Raw genomic sequence first — 17,193 nt, forward strand, 5'->3', positions numbered from 1 at the left:
AAATATTGTAGGAGTATTTTATGGTTGCTATAACGACCGAACCGGAGTTTTACCCAGGAGAATCAATCATGTAACTATAATACATTAGAAGTATTATAGATTTGATGCCTATTAACTATTCCTTTACCCTCGCCTCGCGTAGATAGCATGGCTGGATTCCATCTTCCTGGTGACCAATACTTTCCCAACCAAGGAGATGGTGGATGGATCGAACCAGAGCCAGAAGGAAAGCATGAAATCCCTTTTGACGATGGCATTGCCGAATGTCACACCCCGAAAACCGAAGATAGAAACATTTCCGGGGTTGACTCCACGTTGAGTATCAAATCCAATGTACATAGTAAGTAAAGTAGAACAACCATTACATTACATATAAAAGTTTTACAATTGTTTTCAAAAGTAAAATTGTACAGTTGTGTTACATAATATATATATATATATATATATATATATATATATATATATATATATATATATATATATATATATATATATATATATATATATATATATATATATATATATATATATATATAAACAAAATGAAACGCGTCTTCTGAATACTCTGACTTCGAGCAAAAAGGATCTTTAGTACCTGTTCTAACGTTGACCTGAGAACACAAGCGGTTTGAAAATCAGCATAACACTAGTGAGTTCATAAGTAGTTTTGTTTTGTGAAAATGTTCATGTTTCCTTTCTGTTTCTGAAATGTAACACACGCCAAGAAAATCCCACATTTTCTTAAAAGTAGATTGTTGTTTCACAATTACAAAGTATAGTAGGTTTGTACACTGAAAACACATTTACTCATGTGAAAAATGTGTGGTTTAATTATCCGGTTAGTTAAACTATTCTGTTTGAGTTCCAATGTATCCCCAGGAAAGTCCCATACTTTCCTGATTGTGAGTTATCAATTGTAAAAGATGTAATGTTATCTGTTTTGTAACACTTTTCTAGTTATGTATATGTTCCCCAGGAAGGCCCCATGCTTTCCTGAATGTTGGTTTTTATTGTAAAGATGTATTCTATTAGACCTGGTTATGTACAAGGTTTCCCAGGAAAATCCCATACTTTCCTGAATGTTAGTTATCAATGTAAAAGATGTATTCCGAAACCTGGTTATCTTGTGACGTGTAATAATTTGTTCATTATTACTATAAGTAAATCTCTGTTATCCTAATTGCGAGTTCCATAACCATACTTTAGACTGAACCTGTGGCAATAAGTAGTCCACATCCTTATGACTTTCGTCACCCTTGAACCATTTCGGTTCGGCTGTAGCTAGCACCCAGGTGTGGGGTAGTCGTCCCCGTATAGATCTATACACTCAAGTCACGCTCTCTAAATCCCAAAGATTCTGGTTACGGGTGTAGTCCTCCACTCGCGTATCTCTGTGGAGTGTTCGCCGAGGACAAACAGTGTACAAGTTTCATGTTCATATGTTCTAATGTCATGCTTTTAAACTGATATAATGTGGAAAACATTTGTGAAATATATAAAACATAACAATTTATAAAATCCATTTCACAAATAAATGTTTACGTGATCTGCATGCTCGAATGGTTACCAGTTGTATCAATCAGTATTAAAAGCATATAAAATGTGAAAGATACACACGAAAACAAGTTTTTGAGTACAAGAAACCCTTGTAATTTGCTTGTGTCCCCCCCCCTTGAAAATAGTGAAAAACAGTGAAAAAGGGTAGGGGTATGAACTCACCAGACTCGGAAATGCGACGGCTTCGGATACTAGACGTTGGTTCGGGGCTTGATTACTCGCGATGTACCTATGTAAAATGAAATAATGCCCATATATATCTAATTAGATTGACAATTACTAATTATATGGAGCATTACACTCCAACGAGGTTAAACACCTCAAAACGAGCGTTTGGAGTGACCCGGTGACATCTTCGGACGTGTAATGACACTAGGGACTTGGGATTTGAGTTTACTCCCCAAGAGTAAACATATTAGGGTGTTTACAGCCACAAAACACACACATACATGATTTTACGGCCGTAAACTCATGTTGGTGTGATTTTAAGGGTTTAATGGCTTGTTTGGACTTGGGGATTGATGAAATGACTTACTAAAATGCCTTCGAATAATTTGAATGAATTTATACCACTTAAAAGGGAGTTTACGGCTGTAAACTTGGAGTTTACAACCGTAAACTCTCCTAGAGTCAAGAAAAATTGATTTGAGGCACAAGGAGCAATCACATGTGATTCTAATTAATTTTCCAAGGCTTTGTATCACTTTTGGACATCAAATAACATAAAATTAGGAGTTTACGGCCCAGACATATGTTCTCTGGCCGTAAACTCTCCTATGTTCATGAATAATTAATTTTTGACACTTAAAACAATCACATGTGATTTCTAGAAATGTTTCCAAGCCTTTGGGTGAATTAGGGGCATCATTTGGCATGGTTTCTTGAGTTTACGACCAAAGGGTATGTACCTAGGCCGTAAACTCCTATATGTGGTATTTTGATGTGTTATAAACCCCCAAACTATTTTTAGATGGATCTAGGATTTACCACAAAGCTATTGGTTGAGTTACAAGGCATTTAGTCATGATTTAAGTTGTTTAATCCCCATTTTTGAGGAGCTAACGGCCCAAGAACAAGCCTTGGCCGTAAACTCTCTTTTGTCCTTCAAAATTCATGTTTTAAGTGTTTCAAGTCCCAATTTGTAAGCCTCAAAGTCGTATCTAAGTCCCAACAATGATTTGGAAGGGTTAATTGGCTTAAAAACCCCATTATTAAGTGTTTACGGCCCAAGCTTGATCCTTGGCCGTAAACACATGTTCTAGGTCCTAAAATTCAATTTAAACATCAATTTGAAGGCTAAAGAGGTTAGATAACAAGTTAGGGATGTTACCTCTTTGATTTGGAGCCTTAAATCTTTGTTTTGGACCTTTGATTATGGATGAGGAGAGAGGTTGGAAGTGTTTATGGAAGAATGGTCAAAAGCTTCAAATGAAAGCTTTGAATCATTTATATAGTGTTCAAGAATTGGATACGACGGAATTCTACCCGATACCGGCGTTAGGCGGGGCTTTTGGTCGTACCCGACCAAGTTGCCGTAACCCGATATGGTCGATTCTAGAATTATTCCGATGACTATTATGGGATGTTAGAATGATTTCAAATGGCATTAAGACACTCATTAATTCATTTTAGGTTAATACAAGTTAATGACTTAATTAATTGAAGAAATCGGGAACGGATTTGGAAACGGCGTTTGGTTGATCGAATTGGATTACAATTTGAGTTACAAGAAGTGATATGAAATTTTGGGTTGTTACATTATCCCCCCGTTAGAGGGAATTTCGTCCCGAAATTCAAGACAAGATACAAGACAAAATACAAATCATGGATCTAGAAAGTGTTGCGGATACTTCTGTCTCATCGAATCTTCCCGCTCCGAAGTGAACTCCGGTCCCCGCTTGGCATTCCAGCGAACCTTCACTAACGGGATGCGACTTTGCTTCGTAAGTTTGACTTCTCGATCCATGATTTCGATCGGTTCCTCCACGAAGTTGAGGTTTTCATCGATCTCGATCTTGTCTAAAGGAATCACTAGGGTTTCACCGGATAGGCACTTCTTGAGATTTGAAACATGGAAGACGGGGTGGATGTTACTGAGCTCGTGAGGTAAACTAAGTTTATAGGCTACCGGACCGATCCTGGCGAGGATCTCGAAAGGTCCAATGTGCCTCGGATTATGTATCCCACGCTTACCAAAGCGTACAGTGCCTTTCCAGGGCGAGACCTTCAACAAAACACGGTCTCCAACCTGGAATTCCAGTGGTTTCCGACGGTTATCAGCGTAACTCTTCTGGCGATCACGTGAAGCTTTCAGTCGTTCTCGGATTTGGATGATCTTCTCGGTGGTTTCACGGATGATTTCGGGACCAGTGAGAACACTGTCCGGGACTCGACCCTTGGCTAACTGTGTATCCCCTACCTCATCTCAGCACAGATGGGACCTGCAGTTGCGACCGTACAGGGCTTCAAACGGGGCAGCCCTAATGTTGGTGTAGTAACTGTTATTGTACGAGAATTCGATTAAAGGTAGATGTGTGTCCCACAACTTTCCAAAGTCAATGACACATGCCCTAAGCATGTCCTTTAGGGTTTGGATTGTTCTCTCACTTTGTCCATCGGTCTGAGGATGATACGCCGTGCTCATATCAAGTTTGGTTCCAAGAGCTTTCTAAAGAGACTGCCAAAATCGGGAGGTAGACCTGCTATCTCGATCAGAGATAATGGACACAGGTACACCGTGCAATCGGACTACTTCTTGGATGTAAATCCGCGCGAGTCTATCCATCTTGTATGATTCTTTGATCGGAACGAAATGAGCGGACTTTGTCAAACGATCGACAATCACCCAAATGGTATCATATCCACTCGTACACTTGGGTAGTTTGGTGATGAAATCCATGGTGATCATCTCCCATTTCCATTCGGGTATCTCAGGTTGCTGGAGCAGACCCGAGGGTTTCTGGTGCTCAACTTTTACCTTGGCGGAAGTCAGACACTTGCCCACAAATGTAGCTATTTCAGCCTTCATGTTTGGCCACCAATATTGCTTTTTGAGATCTAAGTACATCTTGTCAGAGCCCGGGTGAACAAAGTATCTGGTTCTGTGCGCTTCCCCCATAACTATCTCTCTGAATCCTCCGAACTTGGGAATCCAGATCCGATCCATGAAACAATGGACTCCGTCACCTTTGATCTCAAGTTTCTTTTCCATTCCTCTCAAGGCTTTGGTCGACACATTCTCGGGTTTGAGGGCTTCTAACTGGGATTCTCGGATTTGCATGGGTATGTTGGAATGGATGGTCATCGTCTGGTTCTTCACTTTACGGCCTGCATTCTCCTTTCGGCTAAGGGCATCTGCTACTACATTGGCCTTGCTGGGATGGTAACGGATTTCACACTCATAATCACTGAGTAGTTCTACCCATCGCCTTTGTCTCATGTTTAAGTCTTTCTAGTCAAAGATGTGTTGCAGGCTCTTGCGATCGGTGAAGATCGTGCACTTGGTTCCGTAGAGGTAATGTCTCCAAATCTTCAACGCAAAGAGTATGGCTCCTAACTCCAAGTCGTGTGTGTTATAGTTGAACTCGTGTGCTTTCAACTGTCTAGAAGCATAGGCAATTACTTCTCCCGTTTGCATAAGCACACAGCCTAAGCCTTGATTAGACGCATCGCAGTAGACAACGAAGTCCTCTGTCCCTTCGGGTAGGGACAGAACAGGCGCGCTGCACAACGCTTTCTTCAGCGTCTGGAATGCGGTTTCTTGCTTATCACTCCAACAAAAGGGTACACCTTTCTGTGTTAGAGTGGTTAAGGGTTTGGCGATTCTAGAAAAGTTCTGGATGAATCTTCGATAATAGCTAGCGAGACCCAAGAATTGCCGGATTTCTGTGGGTGTCTTCGGTGCTGACCAATTCTCTATCGCCTTTATCTTGGAATGATCTACATGAATACCCTCCTCGCTTACCACATGACCGAGGAAAGTTACCTTCCGAATCTAGAACTCGCATTTAGAAAATTTCGCGTACAACTTCTCGGATCGTAGGGTTTCCAACAGTAGCCTCAAGTGTTGTTTGTGGTCTTCTTCGCTTCGGGAATAGACGAGTATGTCATCAATGAACACAATGACAAACTTGTCCAGATAAGGACGACACACCCGGTTCATCAGGTCCATGAACACCGCCGGTGCATTGGTTAGACCAAAGGGCATCACTACGAACTCGTAGTGTCCATATCGAGTCCTGAAAGCTGTTTTGGATACATCACTTTCATGAACTCGTAACTGATGGTACCATGATCGAAGCTCTATCTTGGAAAAGTAACTGGCTCCCTGGATTTGATCGAAAAGTTCATCTATTCGCGGAAGAGGATATCGGTTTTTGACAGTCAACTTGTTCAGCTCGCGATAATCGATACACATACGAAAGGATCCATCTTTCTTCTTGACAATCAAAACCAGAGCTCCCCAGGGTGAGGAACTCGGTCTAATGAATCCTTTACTGAGCAACTCATTGAGTTGACTGGATAACTCCTGCATCTCTGCTGGAGCTAAGCGATACGTATACTTTGCTACGGGAGTAGCTCCAGGAATTAGGTCAATACGGAACTCGACCTGACGCTTGGGAGGAATTCCTGGAAGCTCTTCGGGAAATACGTCAGGAACGTTACAGACTTCGGGGATGCTCGCGAGGTCTTTAATTTCCTGCTTCTCGTTGATTACATGGGCCAAGAATGCAATACACTCCTTTCACAGGAGCTTCTGAGCTTTGATGCAGGAAATGATACGAAGGTTGGAACTGAGTTTATCGCCATAGATTACTAGAGTTTGACCCGAAGGAAGGTTGAGACGGATGGCTTTTCCGAAACAAAGGATATCCGCATGATTGGGACTTAACCAATCCATTCCAATGATGACATCAAAGCTCTTTATGGATACCGACATAAGATTGATAGGAAACGAATGGTCGTTCAGGGTAAGGGTACAACCTACGAACACTTCGCTCGCACTTTCTTTCTCACCATTAGCCATCTCGACGGTAAACGTTTCGGTTAAAGGTTGGGAATTATGTTTTAGGTTATGTTTGAATGCATGACTAATAAAGCTCCTCTCAGCACCCGAATCGAAAAGAATATTAGCATATGAGTTGTCGAGAAGGAACGTACCCGAAACAACAGTGGGATCGGCGACCGCTTCCTCCCGTCCCATGGAGAGGGCTCTTCCAGTGTTGTCAGCAGTAGACTTCTTAGGGCAGTTCCTTTTAAAGTGCCCAGCTTCACCACAGTTGTAGCAGGCTTGACCAACGCCTGCTCCCGAAGATTGATTGGCCGCTTGGGCCGGAGCTTTGCAGAATCGGACTGTGTGTCCCTTCTTACCACAATTTGTACAGGAAAGTTCTCGACAGGGGCAAGGGTTATAGTGATATTTTCACTTGTCACAGAGAGGGAGATTACCAGCATACCGGCTGGTAGGAGTTGGAGCTGTGGATCCCACAATAGAAGCAGCAGCAACGGGGGTAGTAGCAGCATGGACTGCTACTGTTTGCTGTCTTTTGGAGGATCCTTGAGAAGATTGACCCTTTTTCTTCTTCCAGAACTTTCTTTTCTCACCAGTGCTTTTAGTCGACTCAGGGGTGGTGGTGGTTTCCTCGACATCATCACTGTGGTCAATTATGGCTTAGGCTAAAGTCTTAGCACTATCATATGTTTCCGGGCGAGCAGCTAAAACATGACCTTTTGTTGGATTGGTTAGCCCCCAAATAAACCTCTCGATCTTTTTGCTTTCAGGAGTGACCAAACTAGGGCAAAAGAGTGCGAGATCATCAAATCGGGAAATGTATGCAGCAATGTACGAACCTTTCATTTTCAGGTTCCAGAGTTTGTGCTCTAGCTTTTGCATTTCACCACGGGGACAGTATTCGGCAAGGATGAGTTCTTTCATGGCGTCCCAACCCATGGCATTGGCTACGGGTAGGGTCAAGGATTTGACTCGGCCATTCCACCAAGTCAAGGCTTTATTACTGAAGGTACATGCTGCAAATTTAACTTTATCCGACTCAGCACAGGCACAGATTTCGAAGATGGATTTGATTTTATCGAACCATCGGGACAAGGAAATGACACCACCAGTGCCATCGAAGGATGAAGGCTTTGCATTCATGAAGTCCTTGTAGGAACCCTCCTTTCGGTGTTCCTGATTACTTTCTTGATCTTGAGTACCACCTCCCGAACCACGGGTGTTTAATTGGGACATAGCAGCTGCTACCGCGGCGGTAACAACTGTTTGGAATAACACGGGATCAATTTCAGGAGGAGGTGGTGGCGGAGGGTTGTTGGTCTTTGAGCTGGGTCTCTTTCTGGGAGGCATCTTGATCTAATAAGATCAAGAAAGAGAGGATGATAAGTCCTCTGAATTGAATCGAGAGATATGACAGATATTTATTCCAAATAAGTGATAAAGCAGGAAAGAGTTATCAAGGCAGGTAAACTATCGCTAATGGAATGATCAAGGATCTATACGTGAACAAGGATTTTTACAAAAGATTGGCTCGAGAAATACTCCCAAAGTATTTCATGATTCGTTACTACACTGGCGCGATGTTTGTGGTATTAAGGTAAGTTTTTAGGCATGCCGCATACCACAGTCACTCCCAAGCACATGTTGGCCCTGTCTCGAATGAATATAGTTGGCCAGGCTATATTGACCCTAGACACGACTACATAACTGCCCAGTTTTAACCACATTACACAACACCCATTTACTTATGTTTTGTTCTACTTGTAATTACGGATCTTGACGGCTCGGTATACTTACATACTTTTTAAAAATACTTATAGTTTGAAGATACTTTTATTTCAGAGCACTTAGGCCCGTTAGTGTTTATAGTTTTATACCATGTAAGGTTTGGTATACTTTATTCACTATAAACAAGGGCTCTAATACCAATCTGTCACACCCCGAAAACCGAAGGCGGAAACATTTCCGGGGTTGACTCCATGTTGAGTATCAAATCCAATGTACATAGTAAGTAAAGTAGAACAACCATTACATTACAAATAAAAGTTTTACAATTGTTTTCAAAAGTAAAATTGTACAGTTGTGTTACATAATATATATATATATATATATATATATATATATATATATATATATATATATATATATATATATATATATATAAACAAAATGAAATGGGTCTTCTGAATACTTCGACTTCGAGCAAAAAGGATCTTCAGTATCTGTTCTCACGTTGACCTGAGAACACAAGCGGTTTGAAAATCAGCATAACGCAGGTGAGTTCATAAGTAGTTTTGTTTTGTGAAAATGTTCATGTTTCCTTTCTGTTTCTGAAATGTAACACACGCCAAGAAAATCCCACATTTTCTTAAAAGTAGATTGTTGTTTCACAATTACAAAGTATAGTAGGTTTGTACACTGAAAACACATTTACTTTCCGGTTTAATTATCCGGTTTGTTAAACTGTTCTGTTTGAGCTCCAATGTATCCCCAGGAAAGTCCCATACTTTCCTGATTGTGAGTTATCAATTGTAAAAGATGTAATGTTATCTGTTTTGTTACACTTTTCTAGTTATGTATATGTTCCCCAGGAAGGCCCCATGCTTTCCTAAATATTGGTTTTTATTGTAAAGATGTATTATGTTAGACCTGGTTATGTACAAGGTTTCCCAGGAAAATCCCATACTTTCCTAAATGTTAGTTATTAATGTAAAAGATGTATTCTGAAACCTGGTTATCTTGTGAAGTGTAATAAGTTGTTCATTATTACTAGAAATAAATCTCTGTTATCCTAATTGCGAGTTCCATAACCATACTTTAGACTGAACCTGTGGCAATAAGTAGTCCACATCCTTATGACTTTCCTCACCCTTGAACCATTTCGGTTCGGCTGTAGCTAGCAGCCAAGTGTGGGGTAGTCAGCTCCGTATAGATCTATACACTCAAGTCACGCTCTCTAAATCCCAAAGATTCTTGTTACGGGTGTAGTCCTCCACTCACGTATCTCTGTGGAGTGTTCGCCGAGGACATGTCTCCAATCATACAGGAATAACAAATTTACTAGTAATAATATGATAGTCCTCCACTCGCGTATATATGAGGAGTGTTACCGAGGACAAAAGTGTACAAGTTTCATGTTCATATGTTCTAATGTCATGCTTTTAAACTGATATAATGTGGAAAACATTTGTGAAATATATAAAACATAACAGTTTATAAAATCCATTTCACAAATAAATGTTTACGTGATCTGCATGCTTGAATGGTTACCAATTGTATCAATCAGTATTAAAAGCATATAAAATGTGAAACACACACACGAAAACAAGTTTTTGAGTATAAGAAACCCTTGTACTTTGCTTGTGTCCCCCCCCCCCTTGAAAATAGTGAAAAACAGTGAAAAAGGGTAGGGGTATGAACTCACCAGACTCGGAAATGCGACGGCTTCGGATACTAGACGTTGGTTCGGGGCTTGATTACTCGCGATGTACCTATGTAAAATGAAATAATGCCCATATATATCTAATTAGATTGACAATTACTAATTATATGGAGCATTACACTCCAACGAGGTTAAACACCTCAAAACGAGCGTTTGGAGTGACCCGGTGACATCTTCGGACGTGTAATGACACTAGGGACTTGGGATTTGAGTTTACTCCCCAAGAGTAAACATATTAGGGTGTTTACAGCCACAAAACACACACATACATGATTTTACGGCCGTAAACTCATGTTGGTGTGATTTTAAGGGTTTAATGGCTTGTTTGGACTTGGGGATTGATGAAATGACTTACTAAAATGCCTTCGAATAATTTGAATGAATTTATACCACTTAAAAGGGAGTTTACGGCTGTAAACTTGGAGTTTACGACCGTAAACTCTCCTAGAGTCAAGAAAAATTGATTTGAGGCACAAGGAGCAATCACATGTGATTCTAATTAATTTTCCAAGGCTTTGTATCACTTTTGGACATCAAATAACATAAAATTAGGAGTTTACGGCCCAGACATATGTTCTCTGGCCGTAAACTCTCCTATGTTCATGAATAATTAATTTTTGACACTTAAAACAATCACATGTGATTTCTAGAAATGTTTCCAAGCCTTTGGGTGAATTAGGGGCATCATTTGGCATGGTTTCTTGAGTTTACGACCAAAGGGTATGTACCTAGGCCGTAAACTCCTATATGTGGTATTTTGATGTGTTATAAACCCCCAAACTATTTTTAGATGGATCTAGGATTTACCACAAAGCTATTGGTTGAGTTACAAGGCATTTAGTCATGATTTAAGTTGTTTAATCCCCATTTTTGAGGAGCTAACGGCCCAAGAACAAGCCTTGGCCGTAAACTCTCTTTTGTCCTTCAAAATTCATGTTTTAAGTGTTTCAAGTCCCAATTTGTAAGCCTCAAAGTCGTATCTAAGTCCCAACAATGATTTGGAAGGGTTAATTGGCTTAAAAACCCCATTATTAAGTGTTTACGGCCCAAGCTTGATCCTTGGCCGTAAACACATGTTCTAGGTCCTAAAATTCAATTTAAACATCAATTTGAAGGCTAAAGAGGTTAGATAACAAGTTAGGGATGTTACCTCTTTGATTTGGAGCCTTAAATCTTTGTTTTGGACCTTTGATTATGGATGAGGAGAGAGGTTGGAAGTGTTTATGGAAGAATGGTCAAAAGCTTCAAATGAAAGCTTTGAATCATTTATATAGTGTTCAAGAATTGGATACGACGGAATTCTACCCGATACCGGCGTTAGGCGGGGCTTTTGGTCGTACCCGACCAAGTTGCCGTAACCCGATATGGTCGATTCTAGAATTATTCCGATGACTATTATGGGATGTTAGAATGATTTCAAATGGCATTAAGACACTCATTAATTCATTTTAGGTTAATACAAGTTAATGACTTAATTAATTGAAGAAATCGGGAACGGATTTGGAAACGGCGTTTGGTTGATCGAATTGGATTACAATTTGAGTTACAAGAAGTGATATGAAATTTCGGGTTGTTACACCGAACCATTTCCTGAAGAGATTGACTCGGAACCAGAAGTCGAGAACTTACCCCCAACACGTATGTGGGTCGGAAGCCTGGATAGCTGGAGTCACGAACAGGGCCAACCCCGCCCCTATAACGAGGATCGCCGCTTCTACAATATGGACGGAGGAGGCTCCGCAGATAGAGCCCTTCCAATCATAGTTCACCGAGTGGCCCGCAATGTCGAAATGAATGTGGCGGCCATTGAACGAACTATGGAACTCGAGGCAGAATCGGATGCCAACGCAAACCGTATTCGCAATCTCGAGGTTGCTTATGGGAGGATTTTGAGAGACAATGAAGCCCAACAGCAAGAGCTAGCTACAAATCGAGCTGAGTTCGTAGAGCTCTGAGCATGCCAATCAGTATACGAGAGCCGCCTGCTTGACATGGAGCGCCAGTTGACTAACCTAAGGTTCCGCCCGAGGAGTGCCCGTCGCCAGTAGGAAATATTCTACTTGTCCTTCCTTTTGGTTTAAAGAATAGCTTTCCAATTTATGTTCTAAGTAGCTCCTTTCTATGTAGACATTCTTGTCTTGCAAGTACCGATTCACTGGTTCTTTAGGTTGTCAATTGTTCCTCTATTGGTATGTGGTGGACCTACCCCTAGGTCAAGTTTTCCAAACTTGGTATAATCTCGATATCGACAATGGTGGCAAATATCATATTTCAATTATATATTTTCATTGTCAAAAGTATACCTTAGATCGAAAGCATGAAAAGTAAGCAACTTTATCAAGGTCCCATCACTGTTTTGTGCTTGAAACATGAATCATAAGATGTATTTTGATGATTATTCCTTTCCCCCATCAATTTCGTATCAGCTTCGATATCCTAATCCACACGAAATGGTTAAGCCTCAAATCGTGCTGATATCCTTTGCTTCGAGAAAGCGATTTGTCTCAATCTTCCCTTCAACGAAATCTTCACTTATCTTAGTGATAACATTTTTCGAACCTTCATATCAATTCCTGTGTCAAGCCTAGGAGCTTCTGCAGAAGGAATGCTATGCATTCCTGGCTCATGTTGACAATGAGACACAAGAAGTTAAGGACCTCGACCGCATCTCCGAAGTCTGAAACTTTCCTGATGTCTTCCCCAAGGACATTCAAGGGATTTCTTCTGAGTGTTAAGTTGAATCCCGTATCGAATGGATCCCCGGAGCTACCCTTATAGCTAACACTTCATATCATCTAGAGACGACGAAAATGTGAGAGTTATCCAGCCAACTCAATGAGCTTAGCAACCAGGAGTTCGTAAATTTATTGTAGGTGAATTCTATCATGTTCAGATCTTTTCTATCCTTGCTAAAACCACAACATAGGGATGTGGGTCGAATCACTGAGAGTCAGATAGCAAAATGGGAAATCCCAATGCATAGATAAGCATTTAGGGTACATCTAGAGGCAATCATTGTTGCTCACAATCTTCTTTTCTTGACATGTAGCAGATCATGCCTCCGAAGAAACGTAACCAACCAACCAATCCTCCAGAAGGACTCAATTACGTTCCAAGCTACTGTCACAGCAGCTGTAGCAGCCGCCCTAGCTGTTCTTAATGCTAACAACACAAATGTGGGTGGAAGTGTTAGCGGTAATCCGAATCTTGGTGTTAACCAATCTCAACAAGTTCCTACTAGAAAGGACACACCTAACCTTCCAAAACGAAAGTTCAAAGGAATTTTTTCAACCCAAAGACCTACTAAGAGGCAACGATTTGGGACAGTCGGTACCCCAGTCGTCCCTGCTGTTCTCACACCAACCATACCCTACTGTGGAAATCTCCTGCACTGCAGCAAATGCAACTACCATCATCATGGGATCTGCCAAGTGCTGCATTGCACTAGATGCAATAGGAAGGGACACACCTCCCGTGGTTGTAGAACCCTAGTCAAGATCATCACTCCGACTACTAATGTTGGGACAACTCCAACCTGTTACCTTTGTGGAAGTTTAGGACATTTCAAAAGAGACTGCCCAACAGAGAAGAACAATGGGGAAACAGGAGGAGTCTGACCTCAGAGAATGATGAAGCATCAAAGAACCCTGCTATTTTTTGGTATGTTTTGAAAACCTCAATAATTATTCATAATCGTGGTTTCTTTCCTGTCCAAATTTAATCGCGACGTACTCTTAAAAGTTGATGCCATAATAGGTAAATTAGGGTAGCCTAGTGTATACGTTAGAGTTAGTTGTAGCTATACATGACCCGTATACGCCAAGAAATCATAGGAAAATGTAGTAAGAACCATCCAATCGAGAGCCCATAGTTTCAAAACATCTGGACCCTCATATTAGTAGTACCCACCAAGTCCAAATCAAACGCAGAAAATACCAGAGACGTTCATTTAGGGATACCAATGTGTTAGCAAAACGATCCTCCTGGACTAACATGACGCACAATTCTACGACACCATCCTGTCTAGCTCGACTTGGTCTATGTTATACCAAACCCTTTTGTCTTAAATCGTTCGATTGCGAAACTTCTGTTGCACATGAAGACAACCAGATGCGAACTTTAAAGAATTCATCTCTCTTCGAAATCCGAAAGTATTCATACGAAGAGTATCATCCGCAAAGAAAAGGACAAAGTAAGAGAACCATCCGGGCAATTGAAGATGTGTCATGGGACCCACATCTATCCTTAATTTAACCTTATTGCAACAATGGCGACCTTTCCAGTAGCAAGGTTGCGCCGTTCGAAGCCCTCTACAGCCATAAGTAGAGACCCCATTTGTGTTGGGCTGAGGCGGGCGACTCGCAAATAAACAAGAGTTAAATCCCCGACAACACTTTCACGAGTCCTGAAATCAACCGAGGGACGGCAGAAAAGATCGTACGAAAGAGGCTATGTTGATAATAGACAAAAAGCATTGGAGTCCCAGGTTGGTGAACATGTCTTCCTTACAGGTTTCACCCTGGAAAAGCCTGATACACTTCGGAAAGTGTAGAAAGCTAAATCCAATATACGTTAGACCATCCGAGCTCCTCGCTAGGTTCGGTACCATAGCGCACAAACTCCGGTTACTTCGAGCGCATAGCAACGCTCATCTCGTCTCCCTCGTTCCAAACCAAAATGAGTGTCCGGCAGATGAGACACTTACGATTTCTCCTCGACAGTCTCGAGTTAGCCGAAAGTCTACACTTTGTGAGAGAATCATCCGAGCTCACGGATCAAGAAGTTGAGCGAACGAAATAACGTCACATCCCGATAGTGAAGGTCCTCTAGAATGTCAAATAGGAACTTGAATTCACTTGGGGCGTGAGAATCCCATGAACCTTAAGTACCTACATCTTTTTCCAATACCATGAGTTATTTTCTATTTCTTGAATTTCGGGATGAAATTCCCTCTAACGGGGGGATGATGTGACAACCTGACACTTCTGTCTCTCACACTTAGCCATTTCAATCAAAGTTAAACATGTTTCGTTGACTTCTGGCACTGTTTGAGGGTTCGTTTAAGTGATTCTAAGCTTGAACATGATCAAGGTTGAGTCTAGGAATGAGTCAAGAAGTTATATACTGTCAAAACAAGGCCATACACACCTTTAGAGGGAGTGTACGACACATAGGTGTGCGGCCGCACACACACCTCCTGGCAACGCACTCCTTTCTAGGCAGCACACCACCCTATATAAATGGTAGACCCCTTTCCTTTCATTTCTTTAAAATCCTGGCGTCACACAACACCTTTTCTCTCAAGATTCTTCAACCACAAACCCTCCCAAGGCTTCAAAAATGCGAGTAATCCATTCCTTAGCTTGTTATACTTGAAGAACCTCTTGATCTAGGCCTTGAATCATGAAAGTCTCGGGATGTTCTTCATCTCGTTGAAGGAGTGCGATAGCAAACCCGTGTGTACGGCAGCACACCCCTGTGTGCGGCAGTATACCCCTGTGTGCGTCAGCACACTCTTGTGTACGACAACACACTTATTTGTGCGACCATACACACATACACACCATAGGACCACAAACCCATTTCTAAGACCCTAAACTTGTACTACAACCAAGTATGGGCATAGGACACATCAGGGATGCAAGTATGGGCCTTGAAAACACCTTTAAGGTGGCTATACACATCACTCATGCAATCCTTTGAGGTCCTAACACTTAGTGCAAGCAGTCCCAAGTTGTTAGAATAGTTCTTCGTCACATCTAGTGGCAAAATACCGTCATTTGACTCCTTAATGTGTCATTACTTGTTGATTAGAATCAAATCGTGTTCAAGGCTTCACTTGAACATTCCGCATTCCGTATCGATCCTTCATTCAAATCACCTGAGGTGAGTTCACACCCATACGTTTTTTCTGAGTTTTTCATGTTTTCAGGGGGGAATACAAGAAAAAGTACAAGGAAACTTGTGCTCAAAATATATTATTTTGTTTAAGATAATTATATTTTCAGTATACTTTTAACACGGAAAACGGTTTTAACAACCGATTAAGAAATCAACATGTAGAAACAACTTTCAAAACCTGAACAATGAACTTGTGAATTATATAGAAAAATGTATCGTTTTATAAAGGATTCATGCAAATCATAAATAGGATTTTCGGTATTATTACTTTTAAATTTGTTAGGCTATGTTTGAGACACATCCTTGTTAACACTCACCACAAGAAACAGAGTGGAGGACTAGTACTCGTGACCAGAGTCTCTTGTAGGGAGAGCATGACTGTTGTGTATAGATCTATACGGGTCTGACAATCCCGCACCTCACTGCTAGCTACAGTTGGACCGGCAGGTCTGCGGGTGACAAAGTCATTAAGAATATCGGCCATTGCGGGCCATATCCAGTCAGTTATGGTTATGAATCTCATAACCTAGATAATAGGAATTTACTTTTGTAATAATGAATCACGTGAACTAACCTCAAAGTAATAACCGATTTAAGTATTGGAGGGTATTAATAATAATACCTTTAGGACTTAGTTCATCACAGTTTTCTTTTGTTTAGTTTTATTTATGTAATAAGGCTAATATACCTCTCTGGGTGTAACCAGGGTTTTTAAAAGAAAACTGCTTTTATCAACACGAGTATGGTAGATACTGGCAAACCTCAGTTTAAAACGGATAATCAACCATCAAACGTAAATTTCGGGACGAAATTCCCTCTAACGGGGGGATGATGTGACAATAGTCAAATTCGGGTCAAGTCTAAGTCGAACAAAGTCATCGAGTCAAACCGGTCAACTCAATTAAAACTTGTATATTAGGGTTTGTGTTATGTAATTACTATATAACTCACTATTTTAATGAGAAAACATCACTTGGAAAAATTCGTGTGTTTAATTTTTCCTTAGCCTTAGTGCTAAACAATAAACAAAAAGAATAAAACAATGTTGCATACTCATCGGGAGTGTGTAAGATCATAAAACATTGCTTAACGGGGTTCACGGACCTTGCGTTGCGGAGCCAAACACTCACAATTGTTACACATGAAACCTCTCTTAATCGTTTTCACTCTATCTCTCTCTATTTTGAAATCTCTCCCAAATCTCTCTAAGTATGAGAAATCTCTCCAAGAATGTCAAATCTCTCTAAGTATGTGAAATCTCTCCCAAATATCTCTTTGTATG

The sequence above is a fragment of the Lactuca sativa genome, chromosome 4 (assembly GCF_002870075.4).
Source record: "Lactuca sativa cultivar Salinas chromosome 4, Lsat_Salinas_v11, whole genome shotgun sequence".
NCBI classification, from domain to species: Eukaryota; Viridiplantae; Streptophyta; class Magnoliopsida; order Asterales; family Asteraceae; genus Lactuca; species Lactuca sativa.